At 44.6% G+C, this 24,861-nt stretch overlaps 1 protein-coding gene across 3 annotated transcripts in view; it reads right to left on the bottom strand.

Moving 5' to 3' along the window:
• Window positions 1-24,861, bottom strand: part of LOC122812911 (transmembrane protein 200A-like) — a 1,305,306-nt gene that overhangs the window by 1,118,893 nt on the left and 161,552 nt on the right. For 2 of the 3 annotated variants that reach the window (XM_044084975.1, XM_044084966.1), the window contains exon 2: window positions 22,891-22,952. The exons of the other annotated variant lie outside the window; for it this stretch is intronic. The gene's annotated coding sequence lies outside the window, so the exon portion shown is untranslated. The remainder of the gene's footprint in view (window positions 1-22,890; window positions 22,953-24,861) is intronic. 3 annotated transcript variants of the gene reach the window in all.

The raw sequence follows: 24,861 nt of genomic DNA, 5'->3' as shown, positions 1-24,861 counted from the left end.
AGTGTCTCTGGGGGAAAGTCCGGGAAGTGGAAGAAGAGAAAAGAAATTGCTGCACTTGCTGTTGAAGGGAGTTGCAAAAAGGTCGCAGCAAGGTTGGCCCCATTTGCGGAAGATTTGGTCCGCAACTACCTAATTCAGAGACCACTCATGAGGCATGAGAATTGCTCTGCTCAGCCTGTCTGCTATGACATTGGACCTCCCAGGGATGTGCGTTGCGATCAGAAACCATTAGGAAGAGATCGCCCACTGCCAGAGTCTGAGTGCTACTCGACATAGGGGGTAGGACCTGGTTCCGCCCTGCTTGTTGATGTACCACATTACTGACATACTGTCTGTTTGAATTGCAATGGTCCCGGTAGGAACAGAATCCTGAGGAGCTTGCAACGCTAAGAGCACGGCCCTCATCTCCAAGACGTTTATATGCAGATGGTACTCATGAGGTTGCCAGGTGCCTTGGACTGTTCTGCCCTGATAATGCCCCCCCCCCATCCGATCAGGGAGGCGTCCGTGGTCACCGTAGCAACTGGAGGGGGGAGTACAAATGGTCTGCCTTGGGACACTGATGTGGAGACCATCCACTACGCAGGGTGCTTCTTGCATGCTTCTGTGATCATAATCATGTAAGACATGGGAAGCTGCTGGAAGGACCATTGGGTGAAAAGAAGCCACTGGAGAATCCTCATGTGAAAACGAGCTAGAGGGACAAATATGATTGCTGCTGCCATGAGACCCAGAGTTTGGAGGACAAACCTGGCTTGAATTCTTTTGCATGCTAATAAAACCGTCACATGTTGGCGAATCACTAATACCCTGTCTGGTGGAAGGCTCGCTGACATGTCTTTGGTACTTAAATTTGCTCCTATAAAGGTGATAGATTGACAGGGCGACAATGCAGACTTTTCAAAATTTATTGTGATACCTAGCCTGGAGCAAGTCTCGATAATGTAGTCTCTGGCTCGCAGAAGATGATGCCTGGTGGTAGCAGTGAGGAGCCAGTCGTCAAGATATGGATAAACACCTGGAATCCTTGCCGTCTCAGGTGAGCGGTAACTACTGCCATACATATGGTGAACACCCTGGGGGCTGTGGTGAGACCAAAGGGCAGAGCTCTGAACTGATAATGGCTGGCTCCCAGCCAGAAGCGAAGGAATCTTCTGGAGCATCTGTCCATTTTGATGTGGTAGTACGCATCCTGAAGATCTATAGAGCACATCCAATTGTCCTGACCCAGGAAGGGTAAAATGGACTGTAGCGTGACCATCCGAAACTTCATTCTTTGTACAGACCTGTTCAGTCTGCTGAGATCCAGAAATGGGTCTCCAGTCCCCTGTCTTTTTTGGTACCAAAAAGAACCTTGAGTAAATTCTGGATCCTTGTTTGTCTGCTGGGACTTGCTGAATGGCCCTTTTTCTTAGCAGTTTTGAGACTTCTTGAACTGCTTGGTCCCTTAGATTGGGTGGAACATCTGGAAGGGACTTGTTTAACCTTAAGGGGGTGCGAACAAAGGGAATTCTGTAGCCACCGGATATAACAGACTGTACCCATTTGTCTTGTGTTATGTCTTGCCAGGCTCTTGGGTACAGCGATAATCTTCCCCCGACTGTCTCCAGAGGTGGGCAGCCGGGCAACCCTTCAGGGATGCTGGAAGGGCTTCTCAGAGAAGGATTCTCTGCTGCCCTGATTTTGCGGACCCCCTCTGCCATGAGGGCGGCATCTATTATTGTTCCCTCCTCTGCCCCTGGATGGGAACTCACCACGTGTGTCCGGCAAGGCTCCCTGGGATTTCCGGAACCACATCTTTCCACTCTTCTGACCCTTTGGATATGGTCTGGAAGGAGTGGAAAAATGGACTGCTATGGCAGAGAGAGTCTTGCCTTCCTGCTCACACCTGGTAAGGGTGTCCTTCACCTGTGATCCAAAGAGAGAGGAACCATCAAAGGGGGTGTTGGTGAAAGATGCTCTGAAAGGTTCCGCAAAGTTCCATAGCCGCATCCAAGCGTGTCTCCTTAGGGCAACGCCTGTGCCTGCAGCTCTACTCGCACCATCGGCTGCATACAAAATGAGCCTCATGGAGGAGTTTACCACTGAATTAGGAGTCGCCAGCTGGGAGGCTGCCTTAGCCTGGGCCCCCTTAGCTGATGGATCTTGGAGGGTATCTCCAAGCTCTTTAAGGAGATCCCTTTGAAGACGGGTAAAGTGGCACAAATAATTCAGGGACCTCATGGAAAAGGTCGCTGAAGAGAATATCCGCTTCCCATATCTGTCCATTGTCCTGGACTCCTTGTTAGGGGGATGGACAGATGAAGAAGTTTCTGCCAACTCCTTCTTTGTGGCCGCCGCTACCACCATGGCATCAATGGGGACACCTTTGGTCAAAAACTGTTTGTCCTGTGGTGCAGTTATGAATTTTGCAGGTCTTCTGGGGGTCGGTTCCACTGTGTCTGGAGCTGACCACACCTTCCGAGCCACCACAGACATCAGTGGGTCGGAGGGCGGAGACACCCAGGAGGTGGAAGGTCGGGATCCAAACGCGTTCAGGAATACCGACTCATCCTCAGAAGGGCTTAGGGCAGTCCAGTTCCCCCTCTGCCTAAGCATCTCAAGGATGTCTGAGAAGGAGACATCTTCAGAGGGGGATCTTGGGGACCCTTCCGAATCCTCTAAGTCGGTATCTGATGTGACAGGCTCAGGGGAGTCAACATGCTTCCTCTTGCATTTCCTCTTATGAAGTGGCTCCTCTGAATGATCAGAGGAGGCCTCGGAAGAGGAAGATACACCCAAATGGGTGTCCTGGAGCGCTGGATCCCCACGCTTGGGATCTGGAAGAGGGGCAGAGGCTGACTCAGGCACCATAGGGGGAGGAGCCGATGGGGTTGATCGTGGGACTGACTCGGGGGCCAGTACACTCCTCATCACCTCGAAGGCATCCCTGCCCGGACGCAGAGAGGGCTCCGGTTCCGAAGAAACCAGAATCCCTCTCCGCACCGAGGGGGATGGCTCCAAGGCAGATGTGGGAGTCGAGCTCACCTGAGCCGAAGCCCCGAGGGGGAGAGCGGGGTCGGACAAGGGTCTGATGCCACTCGCCCCCTCGGAGCCGATGAGGGAGTCCTGACGCCCAGATCCCACCAGGGACGGTACCATGGAAGGGATCAGAGCCGACGGCGGAACCGAAGAAGGTATCGGAGCCGACGGTTCCACGACTCGAACCCCAATAAACTCCGGCTCCGAGCTCAAAGGATGAGTCGGAGGAGGAATATCTACAGACGTGGATGAAGCCGACACCTGATGAGGGGGGGCTGGACAACATTTTGGCTAGGGCCTGCGATTTTAACAGCCTACTGACCACTCTTTCCAAGTCATGGTCCGAAAGTCTTGAGGACCGAGAAGAGTGGGATGAGGGATGACTACGCTCCGACTGGAGCAGAGGTGATCTCGGAGCCGAACGTATCGACTCCAGAGAAGGAGACCTGGATCTTTTTCAACTCTCAGACGGCTCCGAGGAACGTGTCGAAGCCGACTGGGAGGGAGGAACATCGGTTCCAGCCGGAGCCGAGATGGATGGTATAGGTTCACCCAACAACGGCTCCGAACTGGGAGCCGAAGGTTTAAGTGGCCTGGAAGATTTAACAGGCTGAGCCTTAGTCGGTGAATCTTGGGGCTTAAGCAAACCCCTCAGGAACAACTTGTTTTTGCGCTCCTGCAGGACTCTTGGACTGAATGCATGGCAAATCGAGCAAGAGTCCTGCAGGTGCACGGTGCCCAGACAATAAACACAAGAAGTGTGACCATCTGTCGGAGACATCTTCTGACAGCATGAGTCACATTTCTTGAATCCGGATGGCTTAGAATCCTTGGACATCCTGAAAGAAAACCAAGGAACAAAGAAACACACACGGAAAAGTTAAGGTAACCAACCACAAAAAAATACACACTACAGTTACCACAACCAAAACTACAAGCAAGGTTATATCTGCACTACTACAACCAAAACTATAGTTAACTATCACTAAACTAACTAACAGTGATAATAAAGGAAAAAAGAGATAGAGAGAAAAGATTATCCTCTAACTTAAACGGAAAAACCTTTCCAAGGTAATGGAAGAGAAAGGGGGGAGGGGAAACCCTCTAATTAAAATGAGTTTCTGAGGAGAAGTGACAAGGATACAGGAAGAGATTAGCTACAATACAAAAGTTTTATCTAAACGACCAATTCTACAGTAAAACTAACAGTTTTATGACAAGAAAAACAATAATAATAAAGTTTTATACAACCTGAGCCAGTAGAACAACCTCGCAGCAGAAGCGGCAAATGAGATCTGGGTATCTAGCGCCAGGCATCATGGGATATAGGGTGCCCTCGAGCCAGTAAGCATCTCTCGAGCTTTTGAAGATGGCCGAGTCAGAGCCGAGGATCGGCTCCGAACCAACCAGCAAGAATGAAGGAGAGATAGACAACTTAACATCAGACTTTTCCCTGCAGTGTTACTGGCTTTGGTTATGCAGAGCAGGGTTTTGTTGGATGAGCGTAGAGGGCGATTTGCAAAATATTGGTTTAGAAGTTGGTTTAGGCCTGGGGTTTTCAGAGGTTTCCTTATTATGTTGAAGGTGAGGACTAATTGGTGATAGCTAATTAGCTGAGGTAGTTCTAACCACTGTAGTTGCTTCAGGGCAAGACAGTGATGACTTCTAAAAGTGGAGTTGTTAGCGAATTTTGCAATTTTATTGCAACATGACTCTAGTTTGTTTAGGTCTGTTTTTCTGATATGAATTAGGATTGATGATGCATACATTAGGGTAGACAAGAGGTGGGTTTGGGCTAAGGAGATTCTATCTTGGTCCGATAGGACCTGTTTGTGTTTGTATAGGGTTCCTAGTTTCTTATGTACCTTTGTGATGGTTTGTGAGATATGGACATTAAAGGTTAGATTGTTATCTATTTCAACCCCAAGCAGCTTAGTGTGAGGGGAGAGGGAGATTGTGGCACCGTTTTTGGAGGTGATAGTGAAGGTAGGAGGTGTGGATTTGGATTTATTGGGGTAAAAAGGAGTAATTTGGTCTTGCTGGGGTTTAGAATGAGTTGGATATCGGTAATCCATTGTTCCACGGAGCAGAAGAATTCTTGGGTGAGCTTCTGAAGAGTGGTTATGGATGTGGCTGAGCAGATTAAATTGGAGTCGTCTGCGTACTGTATAAGTGATGCATGCATGGTGGAAGTATGTAGTTTGTTAGTGAAAATAGTGAATAGTAGAGGACCCAGTATTGATCCTTGTGGGACGCCTGTAGTAGTTGGTAATAGAGGAGATAGTGTACTTTGCCATTTAACTGATTGTTTTCTGTCAGAGAGATAGCTTCTAAACCATGAAGTAGCAGAGGGGGTGAAGGATGAGGTTGACAGAGTGTTTAAGAGTCGGTTGTGGGAGACCATATCAAACACTTTTTATAGATCTAGGAATGTGGCTGAGACTAATTTGTTGTTTCTTAGATGGTTAATCTGATTGGTAAAGAAGAGTAGAGCAGTGGCTGTGCTATGGTTTGGGCGGAAACCATGCTGTGTGGGGGAGAGGAGGTTTTGTGAGGCTAAGAAGTGCATTACCTGGGTGTGAATACATTTCTCCAGAAGCTTGGAAAGGGGGGACAAGATAGCAATTCGCCGTTAGTTTGATAGTTCATAGGAGTTTCCGCCTTTGTGAAGGGGAATTATATGTGACACTTTCCATAGATGGGGTACGTAGGTTTCTTGCACAGAGCGGTTTATAAGAATTGAGACAGGGTAGGCTAATGATTCTGCAGCTAATTTTAGAAAATTTGTGGGTAAACCATCTGCTGCGAGTGTGGTGGGTTTTAGTTTAGAGAGTAGCTTTTTAACTGAAGAGGTTGGTACAGGTGAAAGTGTGAAGGTGGGTATGTTAGTTTGTTCTACAGTTGGGGTGGTTTTAGTGTTCTTTTTGGATAGTTGGATAGATAGTGTGAGGATAGATTCTGTGAAGTGAAGGTTGAATTCTGAAGCTATGCTATCATTATCAGAATTGTTGTTGGGAGATGGGTTGGTGGTTTTGCCCAGTATTAGAAAGGTATTGATGGCCTGCCAGAACTTTTGGGGGTATCTAGAGTGCTTGTCTTGTATGTCTAAGAAGTAGTTCTTTTTATCTAGTTTTGTTTGGGTTTTGGCCTTATTTCGTAGTTCTTGATATTTCTGTCTGCCTTGGATAGTGTTATTCTTTTTTCCAGGTTTTCCAGGCATTGTCTCTGGTTTTTATTAAGGCTTTTGTTGTCCTATTTAGCCATGGGGCATAGTAATCAACTGCCTGGTCTAAAGGTAGAGTTTTTAGTGGATTCCAGTCCTGTTGCTGGAGCATACTGTTAAGAGTTTGTGGATTGACTTTGTGCTTGTCCCTATTCTCCTTAAACAGTATGGGTTTGGGTATTTTTGCCTGTTTACGAAGGAGGAATGTGGGGCAGTGGTCACTCAGTGTATCGGGTAAGTAGCCCACATGATAATTTTCTGTGGGCATATTAACTAGTGTCCAATCTAGAATGGAGGTTCTACTGGATTCTTTGTCTACTCTGGTGGGTTATTGGATTAGTTGTGAGAATCCAAATAAGTTAATATGGTTTGCGGGGTTGTTGGAATTGCAGGCTAGCCAGTCTAAGTTTAGGTCGCCTAGCAGGATGGTTTCTTGGGGTAGGTTGATTGCAGCCCATTGTAGTATCTCTTCTATTATAGGTGAATCATTTCCTGGAGGAATATAACTACAGAGGATGTTGCTTCTCTTTTTGTTTTTAAGGGACATAACGGAGCCTAATGTCTCTGCATTCTAAGGGACATAACGGAGCCTAATGTCTCTGCATTCTGGAATTTGGGAATTGTTTTTTTTTTTAGTGGTTGCAGGTTGAGTTTATTTTTAAATAAGATTGCTACTCCACCTCCCTCTTTGGTACTTCTATCTTGCATTAGGATGTTATAGCCTGGGGGAAGAATTTCTTCGTTATGTGTGGCAGGTTTTAGCCAGGTCTCTGTAATGGTTAGTATGTCTGGGGAGTAGTGGGATATGAATGCGTGAAAGTCATGTAGTTTGTTGGATATGCTACGTGTGTTTATATTGATAATAAGTAGGTCTGACTCTTGTTTCTGGGACAGGATTGGGTTGCTTGGACCTGGGTTGGGGTGTATGTCCCCTGAGATTACTAACCATTTTCTGAGGAATAGTGTGAGCTTTATGACATAGGCTATATCTATGTGTTTTTTGGGTACTGTTAATCTTTTGTGATGTAGTATGGTTGCTGTTTTGTGTATGTAGAGTAAAGAGTTGTTGTTAAATAGTGTGGAGCATATTAGTATATTTGTGTGAGGTTGTGTGTGTGTGCGTGTGTGTGTGTTATGTGGTAGGTAGTGTTTGTTGGTATGTTAGAGTGTATGGATGTGGTGTAAGCTAGAGTGGTGAGAGTTAGTAGTAGTAGTCCTAGTGTGCCTTGCATGGTGTGTGTGGGGTGTACAGAGGAGGTTGTTGTGAGGTGGAGGGTGTGGAGTGGGAGTGGGTCTGATGACTGAGGGATGGTAATAGGCTGTTGTGGAGGGGGTGGGGATATATGGGCTATAAGTGTGGGAGTACTAGGGGTGGGTGGAATTTGGGGGGCAGGGAGGGGAGCGGAGTGAGCCCGAAGGGCGAACGGAGTGGGCTAGAGCAAGAGAACCTACAGCTGCAGAAACCTATCAGTAACAGCAAGAGGTTGACTGAGCAAGAAGGTAGTTTAGCCTATATATAAAGGCTTAGTCTATATATAAAGGATATATAAGGGTATAAAAATACTTATGCAAGCCCTTCCAAACAAAAATTCTAAATCTTCTACACTTTGCTGCATACGTGGGAGCTGTAAATGTCCTTCCATTCTTCCTTCATAGACTGCTTATCCAATGTCTCTTCCCAATCTTTTTTAATATCCTCTAATCTGTATAGTGCAACATTTTATATGCCCTACAAATTCTCCTTTTTTTAAACAGCAATTTGTGTTCTAGCTTCACCTAAAAACTGCACCACACTAGGTCTTTCACTTATGATCCCCCTAGCCTTTCTCTTTGCCTGTACTCTAATATCAATCCTTGGTAGGGAAGGCAGTCTCTAGCCTGCAGTCCAATCATCATCTTGGTCTCTTCCCATTCTTTTCCCTTTCCCTCTCTAGTTATTTGTTCCCAGTACCTTGGTACCTTTGTCAGTTTGCTCCAATAAAATCCAGCTCCCTCTTGCCTATTCTCTGTATTCCTAATTGCAGTTATGCTTATTGGTAAAATCTCCTTTCTCCACTCCTGTACTGGCTTAGTTCTTAGTATACTTTCTGCTACCTTACAGATATAGTATTCTGTATGACTATTTTTATTCTCCTTAAGGATCTGTGTCCAAAATCTGAACCTTTAATTATTTCTTGAAATACCTCCATGCTCAGTAATCATCCATTTCCACTTTCAATTGTAGCTTTCTACTTGTGCTATGTATAAGTGCCTTAACTGTGTAGCTTTAATACAACCTTTCAAATCAGGTAATCTTAAAGCTTCTTTTCTGTTGGGAGGATCAACTTATCCCATAGACCTCTTGCTCTCTTTCACTTGCAAACAAAATCTTTTAACTCTTTATTAATTTCTGCCCACAACTTCTCCTCTAGTTGATAAAAAATGACTGACCTGTATATAAAACTAAAGAAACCAAAACATTTTTACTGCTGGCATATTTCCATTTCATGTGGGTAGATAACTATCACCATTAATTTTATATCCCGAATATTCCACAACACAAAGATGTCCTTTTCTGGTGCCATCAAGTGCAAAACAATGTCCTCTGCAAATAAAGCCAATAACCATACCACTTACATCCTTGAATTTCTGACTTCTTTACCTTCTTTGCCAACTGCTCTAAATATAATGCAAATAACAAAGGGGAAAGAGGACACCCCACCTCATTCCTCTGTTATCAGACAGGAACCCTCCCATTTTGATTTTTGCCGCTGATCCCTCCTATATCCTTCTAATTAACCTTATTATTGTATCAGGAAATGCAAATGCTTCCACTGTTATACTCAAAATTAAGAAGTTATGTACCTACCATAACGTTCCATGTTAGTTGTCTTCTTCTCGCCTTCTTTCTTGCTGGATGGGTTCGGAGCCGATCCTCGGCTCCGACTCGGCCAATACTAAAGCTCAAGAGCTAATTCCACCGGCTCAAGGCTCCCCTATATCCCACAATGCTAAGCGGTAACTACTCAGATCTCATTTGATAGCTAAACCAAGAAGTTCTGGTCTCCACAGTATGGAGAAAAAAGAACCCACCTCTATATAAACCTGAATGTAAGCTACCACAAACATAAAAGGGGAAATAGAGGTGGTAGAACATGTGGGAAGGAAAACACCAAAGGAAGATCCCAAAATTTCCTATCGGTCTGTCCAGGCTAGGGGGAAGGAGGGTGGGACGCAAGAAAGAAGGCGAGAAGAAGACAACTAACATGGAACGTTATGGTAGGTACATAGCTTCTTAATGTTATGTTGACAATCTCGCCTTCATTCTTGCTGGATGGGACCACGTCCCTAGCACCTTATTCCGGGTGGCCTATCGGAACAGACTCTTGAGAACAGTGGAACCAAAGTTGGCACTGTTTCTGGAGGCCATATCCAATTTGTAATGTAAAATGAAGGTATGAGGAGAAGCCCAAGTGGCTGCTGCACAAATGGAATCTATTGGCAGCCTGTCCTGAAAAGCTACAGATGTAGCTAATGCCCTAGTTGAATGAGCTCTAGGTCTTGAAGGCAGTTTTTGATGTCTGATTTCATAGATGAAGGTAATTATAGAGGTAAGCCATCTTGAAAGGGACACTTTAGTAACTGGAAGGCCCAATTTCCTTCCGCATAAGACAGGAAAAGCTGATCAGATTTCCTGAACTGTTTAGTCCTGTCTAAATAATATCTAAGTTGGCGGTGAACATCTAGAAAATGTAACTTTTGTTCCGACCTGTTGGAATAGTCAGGGAAGAAGACGGGGAGATCAATCATTTGGTTCAGGTTTGTCTCAGAGGAAACCTTAGGTAAGAAGGACGGATTAGTCCGGAGGGACACCCTATCTTTGTGGAAAACTAAGTAAGGAGGACGACTGCACAGAGCATGAAGTTCAGATACCCTTCTAGCTGAAGTTATGGCTACTAGAAAAAAAGTGTTTTCCATGAGAGCAACTTTAGAGGGCATGAAGCCGCTGGTTCGAAGGGGGGGGGGGGAATCAAGGATGCCAGAACCAAATTCAAGTCCCATTGAGGTGGGGGATCTTTGATTGGGGGCTTGAGCAGAAAAACACCTCTTAAAAAGGCTTTGCAGAGCTTATGGGACATGATACTGGAGTCTGAGACACCTACATGAAAATTAGATATAGCAGCTAGTTGTACTCTAATGGTAGATGAAGAAGAGCCTAAATGAAAGAGCTCTGCCAGAAAGTCTAGGATAGACTGGATAGGTGCAGTGAAGGGGTCTATATTTTTTGATGCTGCCCAGAAGGAAAACGTTTCCACTTACTATTATAAATCTTCCTGGTAGAAGATTTGTGAGAGGTTATCAGGATGTTTCGGACTGAATGAGAGATTAAGGGAAGCCTGGCTAGGGTAGGAACTGGAGAAACCACGCTGTGAGGTTGAGAGAATGAAGGGAGTGGTGCAGCTGGCCCGACTGGTGGGTCAACAGATCTGGCACAGAGTTCAGATGCCAAGGCTGCTCCAACAAGTAATGATGGAGGAACGGAAACCATATCTGTCGAGGCCAGTAAGGGGCAATGAGGATCATTGCAACTCTCAAGGCGATAGCTTTCTGAATTAATTGAGATATCAGTGGAAAAGGGGGAAAAGCATACAGAAGTCCCCGGGGCCAATCGTGGACTAGAGCGTCTCTGGTGGGATGGCCTGGTAACGGGAAGAGAGTGAAGAAGTCGTGACACTTGCTGTTTTGGGGAGTAGCAAGGCTGGCCCCATCTTTGGAAGACTTCTTCCAGCACTGATTTCTTTAGAGACCACTCGTGGGGCATGGGAATGGCCCTGCTCAACTTGTCCACAATCACGTTTGACTTCCCGGGAATGTGCGTTGCTATCAGAAAACGCTGAGAAGAAATCGCCCACTGCCAAAGTCTGAGTGCCTCTCGACATAAGGGGTAGGATCTGGTTCCGCCCTGTTTGTTGATGTACCACACTACGGACATGTTGTCCGTCTGAACTGCAATAGTCCCTGTGGGAAGAGAGTCCTGAAGGGCTTGCAACGCTAAAAGCACTGCTCTCATCTCTAAGACATTTATGTGCAAGTGGCACTCGAAAGGTTGTCCTGCCCTGATAATGCCCCCCCACCCGATCAGGGAGGCGTCCGTTGTCACAGTGGCAACTGGGGGAGGAGGAATAAAAGGTCTGCCCTGGAGAACTTGAGGTAATGTGATCCACCAAGACAGGTGATTCTTGCATGATTGAGTTATTAATATGATGTGAGACATCGGGAGCTGTTGGAAGGACCACTGAGTAAACAGCATCCATTGGAGGATCCTCATGTGGAAACGAGCTAAGGGGAGAAGGGTGATAGTAGCTGCCATGATTCCTAATACCTTCAAGACTACCCTGGCTTTGACCTTGTTGCATTGTAATAGAAGGTAAACTTGTTTGCGTATATCTAACACTCTTTGCTCTGTAAGTCTGGCGGAAAGATTGAGTGTGTCTAAGGTGGTGCCTATAAAGGTAATAGATTGACAAGGCGACAAGGCAGATTTTTCGAAATTTACTGAAATGCCTAGAGCTTGGCAAGTTTGGATGGTGGAGTCTCTGGACAGAAGCAGTTGATGTCTGGTGGTGGCGGTAAGGAGCCAGTCATCTAAATATGGAAACACCTGGAATCCTTGACATCTCAAGTGAGCCGCGACCACTGCCATGCATTTGGTAAACACTCGGGGATCTGTAGTGAGACCAAAGGGCAGGGCTCTGAACTGGTAGTGACTGGCTCCCAGCCTGAAGTGGAGAAACCTCCTGGAGCGTCTGTGCATTTTGATATGGTAGTACGCATCCTGAAGGTCTATCGAGCACATCCAATTGTCCTGACCCAAGAAGGGTAGAATGGACTGTAGCGTGACCATCCGGAATTTTGTTTTTTTGATATAACTGTTAAACTTGCTGAGATCCAGTATAGGTCTCCAGTCCCCTGTTTTTTTGGTACCAAAAAGAATTTGGAGTAGATTCCGGATCCTTGCTGGTCTGCTGGGACTGATTGGATAGCTCTTTTTGATAGCAGCTTTGATATTTCTAGTGCTGCATGTTCCCTTAGACTGGGTGGAACGTCTGGAAGGGATCCTTTGGGTTGGGATGGGATGTGAATAAAGGGAATTTTGTAACCCTCGGATATGACTGACTGTACCCATTTGTCTTGGGTGAGGGAAAGCCAGGCTTTTGGGTACAGTGATAATCTTCCCCCGACTGCCTCCGAAGGTGGACAGCCGGGCAGCTCCTCAGGGATGCTGAAAGGGTTTATCAGAGAAATTTTCTCTGCTACCCTGGTTTTGCAGACCTCCTCTGCCTCTACGGCGGCGTCTATTGTTATTCCCCCCTCTGCCTCTAGAGGGGAATCGACCTTGTGCGTCAGATGAGACTCCCTGAGGTTTGCAGAACCACATTTTTCCTCCCCTCTGACCTTTTGGATAAGGTCTAGAAGGGGTAGAAAAACGGACTCCCACGGCAGAGAGAGTCTTACCTTCCACCTCGCACCTAGTCACTGTATCCTTCACCTGAGGACCAAACAATGTTGAGCCATCAAAGGGGGAATTGGTGAAGGACGCCTTGAAAGGGTCCGCAAAATTGCAAAGCCACATCCAGGCGTGACGTCGTAAAGCTACACCTGTGCCTGCGGCCCTACTCACCCCATCAGCAGCATATGAGATAAGCCGCATGGAGGAGTTAACAATCGAATTCAGGGTTGCCAACTGGGAGTTCATTTTGTCTTGGAACCCCTCAGCTGTTGGATCCTGTATAGCCTCACCCATATCTTTGAGCAAATCTCTCTGGAGACGGGTGAAGTGACACAAGTAGTTCAGCGACCGCATTGAAAAGGTCGCTGATGAAAACATCCGCTTACCGTACCTGTCCATGGTCCTAGACTCCTTATTAGGAGGATGGACAGGTACAGAAGGATCGGCTAACTCCTTCTTAGTGGCTGCGGCCACCCCCATGGCATCAACAGAGACACCTTTAGATAGAAACTCTTTCTCCTTAGGGGCAGTAATAAATTTTGACGGCCTCCTTGGGGTAGGTTCCACTGAATCAGGGACCGTCCAAGCCTTCCTTGCCACCACTTCCATAAGGGGGTCAAAGGGAGGGGACACCCAGGAGGTGGAAGGGCGAGAGCCAAACACCTCAAGGTAAACTGACTCGTCCTCTGAAGGGTTAAGGGCGGACCAGTTCCCCCTCTGTTTCAGAATTTCAAGGATGTCAGCAAAGGAGACATCCTCAGAGGGGGACAGAGGGGAACCTTCAGATTCCTCCAAGTCAGTGTCAGAGGTGATAGACTCAGGGGAGTCAATGTGCTTTCTCTTGCACTGTCTCTTCCGAGGGGGTTCTCCTACTGGATCAGGAGAGGCCTCGGAAGAGGAGGAAATTCCCAATGGGGAAACCTGAGGAGCTGGCTCTCTGCGGTCTGATACAAGGGGATGGGTAGAAATCACCGCAGGCACTGAAGAGGGAGGAGCTGACGGAGCCGACTGTGGGGTAGACACTGGGTCTAGCACGCTCTGCATGACCTCGAAGGCGCGCCTATCAGGCAAGGCCGGAGGTCCCCGCTCCGAGGAGACAAGGACCCCCCCCGGCACCGACAGGGACGGCTCCGATGCCGATGTCGGAGCCGAACTCACCAGTGCCGACGCTCCGAGAGGGAGAAAGTACAGTTTTGTACCTACCATAAATGTAGATGTTCGAGTGCTAATACAGCTGCAGTAATCACAGATGGGGTTCTCTGCCGTCAGGCGGGTCCTCGGTCGGCCGAATTCCAAAGTCTAGGTCCGGCGTCGGTTGGTGTCGCTTTCTCTCTTGACGTCAGTGAGGCCAGAGTATATAAGACACAGCTGACGCCATGTTCTTCAGTCTTTCTTGCCCCAGATGTCAGGTGCCCCCAGAAGGAAGGCAATACATAAATTATATATATATATATATATATATATATATATATATATATATACAAATAATGCAATATAATCCAAAATCAGTAGTTGCAAGCAAATAAACCATAGAAGGATAACCCAGTCAGGTTGTATGAAGAGGGGGTTAGGCCCTATGCCTTTACCAAGTGGGGAAGGCGGGAGGGTAACTTGTACTGCAGCTGTATTAGCACTCGAACATCTACATTTATGGTAGGTACAAAACTGTACTATGTTCATCGTGCATACAGCTGCAGTAATCACAGATGGGTAGAGTCCCAAAGCTACACACAGGGTGGTAGGTACTAGTTGGAACTGAGATGAGCCAGAATGCCCTGCAACACAGCAGTGGCAAAGCCTGCTCTAGTTTTGGAATATAAAGGCAGGTGGTAGTGTTTTGTGAAGGTATGTACAGAACTCCAAGTGGCGGCCTCCAAAATGTCTTTGGTAGGAACTCCTCTGAGGAAGGCTGTAGAGGTAGCTGTGGCCCTGGTGGAGTGGGATCTGATGCCTGTGGGAACAGATTTCCCATGATATGAATAACAGAACCGTATGCAGTGGCCTATCCACTTAGAAATTGTCTGCTTGGTCACTGGCTTCCCTTGAGCCCCTACAGCATAGGACACAAAAGTTGTTCTGATTTCCTGAAGGACTTTGTTCTGTCCAAATAATAGCGTAGCTGTCTATGGATGTCTAAAGAATGTAGCAACCTTTCCCCTTGGTTTTGAGGATTGGGGTAAAAGGTGGGTAAGTGTATGGCTTGGTTTAAAGCTACCCTGGATACCACTTTAGGCATAAATGACGGGTTGGTAAGGGAAACCCTGTCCTGATGGAAGATGAGGAAGGGCTGCACCGCCATGACGGCCTGTAGTTCCGAAACCCTACGAGCTGAAGTGATGGCCAGAAGGAAGGCTGTTTTCCAGGACAAATATTGCAAATTTGTTGATGCAGCTGGTTCAAAAGGAGGCAATGTTAATTTTTCTAGAATGTAATTAAGATCCCAGGCTGGTATTGGTTGTTTCCTTGGAGGTCTTATATTCTTAGCCCCTCTGTGGAACTGTCGTAAGAGTGGGTGAGAAAATAAAGGTGGATCCGAGTTGAATTCTGCAGAAATGGCTGAGGCATGGATTTTTATAGAAGAAAATGAAAGTCCACTGTTCAGTAGCTCTGCTAGATACTGTAATATCAGAGGCAAATTCAGCTTTTTAGGGTACTGGCCTTTTTTCTCATTCCAAGAGCAGAACCGTTTCCATTTTGCGGTGTAAGCCTTTCTAGTAGATGGTCTTCTGGCCTCCAAAATGACATCCTGCACCTCCTTGGAAAGTAGGGTCTGTTATGGTGTTAAAGGAATTTTCCATGCAGCAAGATTGAGTGTTTTCAGCTGACCGTGAAGCGTTTTGTAGCTGTGCTGAGTCAGTAGAAGAGGCATTAGAGGTAGGGACCAGGGAGGAGTATGTGTTAGACTCCTCAGGAGCGGATACCAGTGTTGCCTTGGCCAATCTGGAGCAATCAGTATCATCTTCGGTCTGTCTGCTCTTGCTTTCAAGAGCACCTTGGGCAGAAGAGGCAGAGGTGGGAAAGCGTAAACTGTCCATGCTGTCCAACTGAATGAAAGGGCGTCCACTCTCCAGGCCTTTGGGTGAAAGGTCCTTGAACAAAACTTTTCCAATTGATGATTCCTGTGGGAGGCAAAAAGATCTATGTCTGGCCTCCCCCACTCTTGTATTATCTCTGTAAACACCTGAGGATGCAACTTCCATTCGTGTGGATCTGTCATATTTCTGCTTAGATTGTCTGCCAGCGTGTTTTCCAATCCTGGCAAGTACTGTGCTTGAAGTTCGATTTGCCATTCCAGAGCCAAGTTCCAAAGAGTCATGGCTAGTCTGCACAAGGGGTATGAATGTGTTCCACCTTGTTTGTTTATGTACCACATTACTGTGGTGTTGTCTGTTCTTATCAGTAATTGTCCTGGATGCAGGAGGTCCTTGAAAGCTATAATTGCATTTATTACTGCTAGCATTTCTTTTTGATTGATGTGAAGGTGCTTTTCCTTTTGGGACCATTTGCCCTGAATGCACCTGTCTGTCATGTGCGCCCCCCAGGCGTAGTCTGAGGCGTCTGTTGTGATGACTTGGTTTGCTTGAGGCTTGCAGAAAGGGAGGCCTGTGTTTACTTGACATGCTTGGGCCCACCATAGAAATTCCTTTTGCAAACATGGAATTATTGGTATTATTGTTTCCAAACTGTGACTGTGTTGAGACCATAGGTTTTTTAGGTACCATTGAAGTTTCCTCATATGCAGCTTTGCACATGGGATTAAAAGAATGCAAGATGCCATGAAGCCCAGAGCCTGCAGGATTTTCCTTGCAGTAAGCCTGGTACATTTTGCTAGTATTTTGAAGTATTGAGTTAGCTGCCCCTGTTTTTCTGGCGTTAGATAGGCCATCTGGGTGTTTGTGTCCAAGTTGGCACCCAGGAAAGTTATTTTCTGAGATGGTGTTAGCCTGGATTTCTTTTTGTTGATTGTATATCCCAGAGAATGCATCAACCGTATTACATAAGCCAGATGTTCCAGAAGTATGTGTTTGCTGTCCGCTTGGATCAGGCAGCCGTCCAAATAAGGGTAAATTTGTATCCCTTGAAGTCTGCAGTAGGCAATCACTGATGCCAGGCACTTTGTGAATACTCTGGGCGCAGTAGATAAGCCAAAGGGCAATGCAGAGAATTGATAGTGGATTGAACCTGCAAGAAATCTGAGGTATCTTCTGCAACTATGTCTGATTTGGACATGCAGGTATGCCTCCTTGAGGTCCAATGTTACCAGCCAAAACTCCTTGCCCAGCATGGGAAGAAGCTGCTGTAATGTGAGCATCTTGAATTTTGGTACGAGTAAAAATGTGTTTAGGATGGACAAGTCCAAAATGGGTCTCCAGTCGGTTCCTTTCCTTGGTACCAGAAAAAGTCTTGAATAAAAACCTTGACCTTGTTCGTGAGTAGGTACCTCTTGTATGGCTCTCATGCTTATGAGCTTTAAAATTTGTAGTTGTGCCTCTGCCCTTTGATTGTGTGGCAGGTTTGGCATGCCTCTCATTTTTGGAAGAGTGCGGAATAGAAAATTGTAGCCTCTGTTTATAACGTCCAGGATCCATTTGTCTGTTGTGACAATATGCCAATTTCTTGCAAATAATGTTAGCTTTCCTCCCAAAGGTGCTGCCAGCTGAGACCTGCTTGGCATGGAAATGAGGGAGTCATTGGGTTTGTTTTCTGTATTGTTGTGCACTGTCTTCGCCACCTCTTGGTGCTGGACCTTGCCAATGTCGGCCTCTATATGATCCTTGCGATTGCCCTCTGCCCCTTGTGCGTCTGTATCTACCTCTTTGGGGCTTGTCAGTGGCTGGAAAGGACCAGTTTTTAGAGGGCATATTTCTGCTAAAACGTGGTGGTTGGACCTGTAAAAAAGCTTTGACAGTATGCATAGATTTGGCTTTTTCTTCCATTTTCCGTAATATCTCCTCAGCATTAGTACCAAACAGCACATCCTTTTGTAAAGGAGCATCTAGAAGTTTAGCTTTCACATGATCAGGCAAGCTTTGTTCCCTAAGCCAGGCATGTCTACGAATGACTGATCCTGTAGCAGCCGCTCTACTTGAGGCCTCTAGGGCATCATAGCCACATTGTAAGGTGTGTTTACCCACTTGCTCTGCACTATGCATCATATCCTGTAACTCCTTTAAATCTGGTTGTTCAGGTTGAGACATTTTATTCCTTAATTGTGATAACAGGAACTGTTGATATTTAAGCATATGAAACTGACAATTTAAGGCCCTCATGGCAAGGGTGGCCGAGGTATATACCATTTTTCCCCACCTTTCTAAAGATCTTGACTCTCTTTCGGCAGGAAGTGGATTCTTGGCAGTAGAGGCCTTCAATCCCTTGGGGCCTTGAGAAATGGTCTCAGGGTCAGCATTATGGCTTTTGTAGAGGAATTGGTGAGAGTTAGGAACTCTGTAGTACCTATCAGGTTTGACTGGTGCAGGAGGCAGGGAATCCGGGTTAAGGCAAGCCTCCGAATAAACATCATCAAGTATGTCCAAAACAGGAGGTATCACCAGAGGCCTGTGTTGAGGTAACAAAAGAAATTCCCTAAGTCTTTTCTTGGAATCAGAAAAGTCTTGGCCTTCCCAATGGAAGCGTTCCCTTAAAGTATGCAAGGTTTCCCCAAAGGAAAAATCCTCAGGAGGAGATACAGAAGGAATGGACTGCTCTGCATCCGAATCTTCAAAAGGGGAGTAAGAATGTTCCTCTACATCAGAATGTTCTGATAAAATGGAGCCCTGATCAGAAGAGGGAGAATCTTCCTCCACTCTGGGTCTCTTGTCTGGAGGGGGTTGAGAACCCCTGATAAGAGTAATCAAATCCTCAGCCATTTTCAGCATCTGTTTTTTAGGCATGGGGCCTGGAGAAGGGCCTTGTGCAACAGGCCTCTTGGGATGCCTGGCTGCTTTGGATTTAGTAAAGGCCATAATAGAAAAAGAAGATGAGGGTCTAAAGACACCATGGGTGGAAGTGGACCTGTCCACATTAGGAGGCTCAACATTAGCAATGGCTTCGGTTGTAGTCTGGGAAGGGGCCGAGGTACCTGCGGTCTCGGGTACAGAGGACACCGCCAAAGAAGTGTTGTCGGTAGTCAGGGACTGCAAAGGCGTCTCGCTGAGAACCGGGCCACGTGTAGCCGGTTTTGGCGTGGTGTCGGTGGGGACCGCGGACCTCGCGTGCCGGTCCTTGTCCTTGCGTTTTTTTTGGACAAAACGGTAGTCGGAGTCTCTGACGACATTTTATAATCAAAGGCTTTTCCAAAAAAGTGTTGGGCGAACTCCGCTCGACGCTTAATAGTGCGTTTATTGAAGGTAGCGCAAAAGCGACAGCCCAAGACGTCGTGGTCTGGGCCTAAACAAGGTATGCAGAGGGAATGGAAATCCTTATGCGGTATTTGCTTCCCACAAGCAATACAATTATTAACTTTTTCTGACATCGGTCTGAGACAAGAAAAGTTTCCCCAACGGGGTACTTAGCTTTAATGAAGACTTCGGTTTCCAATTTTTTTCGTAATTCAGGAGCTGGCCGACCGGCACTTGCGAACTGCTTCTGCTTCGGGCACCGCACGGCAAAAATGACTGAAGAACATGGCGTCGGCTGTGTCTTATATACTCTGGCCTCACTGACGTCAAGAGAGAAAGCGACACCAACTGACGCCGGACCTAGACTTTGGAATTCGGCCGACCGAGGACCCGCCTGATGGCAGAGAACCCCATCTGTGATTACTGCAGCTGTATGCACGATGAACATCGGGGTCGGACAAGGGTCCGATGCCACTCGCCCCCTCGGAGCCGACGAGGGAAGCCCGGCGCCGAGATCCCTCCAATGAGGAAATCGGAGCAGACGACTGAGCCGAAAGGGAAGGTATCGGCTCCGAAGCACCGACAGCCACAGCTCCGATGAGCCCTGGCTCTGAACTTAAAGGAGTCGGAGGAGGAATAAAATCAGGGATGGAAATAGCCGCTGACTGTTGAGTAGGGCTATGCAGCATTTGGGCCAGTGTCTCAGACTTGAGATGTCTACTCACCACCCTTTGTAAATCATGGTCGGAGAGCCTGGAGGACCGAGAGGAATGAGACCTATGGCTCCGTTCTGATAGAAGAGGAGATCCCGGAGCCGAACGGATGGAGCCGATGGAAGGGGACCTAGACCTCTTCTTTGAAGGTGGCTCCGATAAGCCTATCGGAGCCAACTGAGTCTTGTCAACCTCGGCTCCAGCCGGAGCCGAGGTGATGGTATGAGATTTGGAAACATCAGCTCCAGCCGGAGCCGATGTCGAAGCCGTTTTAATGCTTCCAGGGGATGGCTCTGAACTGGAGCCGACGGTCTGGAAGTCTTAGAAGGCTTCCCCGACACAGACTGGGTCGGGGGGCCTTCAGGCTTTAACAAGCCACGTAGAATCAATTTATTTTTGCGTTCCTGCAGGACTCTAGGGCTGAATGCATGGCACACAGCACATGAGTCCTGCAGGTGCAAAGGTCCCAGGCAATATACACAAGAAGTGTGACCGTCTGTCAGAGACATTTTCTGACAGCACGAATCACACTTCTTGAAGCCTGAGACCTTGGAGTCTTTAGACATCCTAAAGGCTGAGTGAAGAAAAACACAAACACAACACACAGACACACTCTTAACCAAAATAAAAATCCAGTCACACTGAAGGACTAGGGGAAGGAGAGGGAGAGGGCCAAAGGACTAAAAGTTAAGAAGGGAATAAAAAGGGAATTCTAACACAGAGGGGACCCGATTTAAACTAATGGAATACTTTAAATAAAAACTATACTAAATGGAAAAAAATAGGGGTTGAAATTGAAGTTTCTGAACAAGAAAACTTACTAACCTGCCAGAGCCGGTAGAAGAAGCACCTCGTCAGCTAAGCGGCAAACGAGATCTGAGTAGTTACCGCCTAGCATTGTGGGATATAGGGGAGCCTCGAGCCAGTGGAATTAGCTCTCGAGCTTTAGTATTGGCTGAGTCGGAGCCGAGGATCGGCTCCGAACCCATCCAGCAAGAATGAAGGCGAGATTGACAACTTAACATCCCAGCTTACTCTACCAGATACTTTCTATGCATCAAGAACCACCATTAAGAGTGGTACTTTCCTACATTCTGTTTCCCTCTGGATCATCACTGTTCTACTAATGTTGTCAAATACTTACCTCCCCTTCACAAAGCCACACTAATCCATATACTCAGCCAGCCTTTTCTTCATTTCAGCCTCTGATTTTTGCAGTTTTATCAACTCATCTGAACATATGTTTAAAGTTTCTTCCATTTTCCAGCCTTTTGTTACTCGAGTTGGTATAGTCTTTCTGTGTTTCATTTATTTTAATCAGTTCAGAACTCATTTGACTTATTTTTGCCTCTAGATTACTGGAAGCCATGTCTTGCAGCAAAGCTGGAGCTTGAAGTGCTTTTTGATGAACAGCTACAGGATTCTTCCCAGTCAGTGTTTTCTCTTCACCTATTCCAACTGATTTTCTTTCAGGCTCTCTTAGTTTCTTTTTTGCAGGCATCCAGGGAGTGTGCTTACTAGCCAGTAAATGAATTTACTCAAGCTGACAATATCTCTGGCTGCTGTCTCTCAGTTTCTGTTTTCACACCAGTAGAGCTGAACTTATGCTGTTGATCGGTGTGAAGCAATCTTAGAAGTTAATTTACTTTTTTAACTCAGTTTAGAGAGGTGAACGTTTCTGCATTAAGGCCATAATTTTTACACAGATATTTTTGTAGTTATTGTAATTTAATGCATAGCTCTGTTAGTATCGTACAACATTAAAATAATAAACCCAAATAGACAAATCCATACTCATACTCACTGTAGAAAGCTATTGATGTGGCCTGTCTTCAAAAGACTTAATAGGATGAAATGTTTTCTGAAAGACGAAATTGCAGTTTAAAGTTTGATATTACAATAATGGAGAACATAAAACATTGGGTAGAGTAGTTTTAACTTCGGGGATTATTTAGAGACATAAGCTATTTCAAAGGATTAGTTAGACATACTACTTTGCTTAAGCTAAGCATTTATGATGTGATTTTCATTTTATATCATGTTATGATCCATTTAATGAATATCATGCTTTCCTGAACAATACTGCAATCGGTCTCTTGGACCTGGTAATTATTCAACTATTTTATGTGTGGACTGTAATACTTTTGCCAGACAGCTGGTTAAATCAAATTATGAGATTATATCATGTCAAAAGAAATGCTAACCTAATGACTGATGTTTTTAATTTTAAAAATGCATAATATTTTTAATAAATGACTTACAATGACAACATACTTTCATAAACCATGATACAAAAGCAACAGTTTTCTCTTGAAATTTCTTTTTTTTTCTGATCATGTCCTATGTACAATGAGAAGCTTTTGCCAAGGCAGGGACCATGAGAAAAAAAAAAAGAAGATAACTGAAGTAACTTGGTTTAAAGATTTTAATTTTGTAAAGGATATCCAATATCAAATATTTGAATTTTGGAATTTTAATAATATTCAAACAGTACTTTAAAAATGTCAATAAAAGCATGTGTCTTGGTCAAATAAATAAACCTGGGAGATACATATGAAAATAGCATTACAGGATGCACTTTAATGAAGGCATTATAAATATACAGTAAACTAATTCATTTATTGTCCGATATCTACCTTATTCAACTGGGTCACAAAAGAGACAGTCTTATCACAGCACTCTCTGGGGACAGGATGGAGATATTAATAAAGGAGAGGATGCCAGTCAATATACACATACAATCACTCATATATTGTACTCTCATCTACATATATTGTACTCTCATCTACAGACAGTTTAAGAGGATTAGCAGTTCCTCTACAATATGTCTTTGGAATATGACAGCAAACTGAAGTGTCCAGCAAAAACTTCAGTGGACAAAGAAAACCCATACAGCACAGGGAGGACATGTGGACTCCATAGAAAAGTCATCTTAGTTGGGAACCAGACAAGAGAACCAAACAACCAACAAGAGAAGTAGTACTATTGACCACTGTACTGATGCACTGCCTCAAATAATTTGTATAAATTACAATAACAATTTTCAGAAGTCTTTTACATTAAAGAGTTGGCTAAAGATAAATATTTGTAATTTAGAGAACTTACTTTGCTGCAGACAATGTGTCTTTTTAGTCCATCAAATGACTAACAATGAGTATCAGTAACATCTGTAAATACACAGAAATACAAGAAAGATATATTTATAATAAATACACAAACAAGAAAAATGTAACAATAAACATACAAATTAACAGTATTACGTTTGATAGAAAGGATAACACTATAAATAATGGTACTACTCAAATCAATGTTAATTTTCTGAGTTACTATGAGACTCTTACAATGATAAGTATTTAACCAAATAAATACAAATCATTCAGTTCTTCAGCCCGTCACATGACATGGAGGCAGATACAGAATGGGATACTCCTACCAGTTGAAGAAATAATGGGCATTATTAAAAACCTGCAGGTAAGGAAGTTCATAACGAAGAAAGCATTCATAAAAAATTCCAATTTTTTTTCTCAAAGTATAGCCCCACTTTTATACAACAGACCAAATTATTAACTATTCTGAACTGGTCAGCTAACAGCAGTCAGTTCATATCAAAAATCATGCTGGTAATGAAATAACTGCAATGATTTGATAAGCAACAACTTGATAAAGAAGAGCAGTTAGCCCCAATATAGTACACTTAGGCAAGCAACTCTCCATAAGAGTAGATGAACAGTAGATGTTCTATAAGCAGGATCATTGGTACAATATAATTCTATAAACATAAGAAGTAGCCAAAGGTTGGTGGCTGCCATTCTGGTCTGACTTCTAGAGCTTTACTGGACATCACCCATGTGCCAGGCTCTTCCTCTATACCTAGACTTTAATCTGGAATACAGCTTAAAAGGGGGGAGCCATTCAAACCTGTAAGTAGCCAATTTTTAGCAAAATGTATTACAGGGTATGCCTTACCTTGGAACACCAACAGTCCCCCAGTTGTCAATCTGTAAAGATGACAAAGACTTTCATCATATGTCTGCATCCCAGGACTACTGCCACCCACAGGGAGCAACTATCTACAGAGTAATTAGTCAGCACTGTGAAAATATAATACACAACTAAAATAAAATAAAATAAATCAGAAAAACAACCAAAAGACCAGTAACCCAGTAAAATCCAAATTACTTTATTCACTCTCTTCACTCTCTGACGTCTCGGCTGGAATGCCTTCACAGGAGAAAACACACCCAAAAAACACTCCATATAAATAGCACAATCAATTATTCAATAAAAATTCAATTAGAAAACATCAGAAGCATAATTAAAGGAAAACTCTCCAGTTAAGTTAAGAATTCACACCATTAGGTATCAAAGTTAAGAATTCACACCATTAGGTATCAAATTTAAGAATATAGATGGCTTCTTTATATAAAAGTTTATCCTTAAAATAAGTGTCAGTAAATTCACAATTATTACCATGCACTTTTTCCTAAAATGGTACCTTGTAAGCCCACAGATGAACCCTGATGTGCTTGGTGAAAATGAACTGCCACAGAACTAGTTTCTTTAAAGTTTTCTATATCTCTTGTATGCTTAAGAAGTCTTATTTGAAAGCTCTCAGAGACTGACCAATATAAAATTTGTTACATGGACATTTGAGGGCATAGATTATACCAGTGGTGTCACATTTAAAAAAAAACTTTTCACTGCAAATCTACATCCACCGATATTCCCAAAACTATTCACAATATGTTTACAAGCCTTACATCTACTACATACATAAGTACCAAAATTAAATCTCAAATTATGTACATTAACGCTAGCCATAATAAATTTACCTTTCACTAGAAAGTTTTTTAAACTTTTCCCCATCCTAAATGAAAATTTAAGTTTCTCAGTTAACCATAACTGAGAATCTCCATTACATTGCAAATACTGCCATTAGTATTTCAACAAACCTGTTAGAATGTCACTAAAGCAACTATAAGTAAATGTCAGTCTGACTTCCATTATATATATTACTAACTTTTCTACACTTGGGGTAACTATCGCTCTCTCCCTCTTTTTTATTTTGGTAACTGC

Source organism: Protopterus annectens, chromosome 1.part1 (assembly GCF_019279795.1).
Source record: "Protopterus annectens isolate FY-2018-M chromosome 1.part1, PAN1.0, whole genome shotgun sequence".
In the NCBI taxonomy this organism is placed as follows: domain Eukaryota; kingdom Metazoa; phylum Chordata; order Ceratodontiformes; family Protopteridae; genus Protopterus; species Protopterus annectens.
Note: the sequence above shows the minus strand (reverse complement) of the source record. Positions and strands in the feature narration are given on the sequence as shown.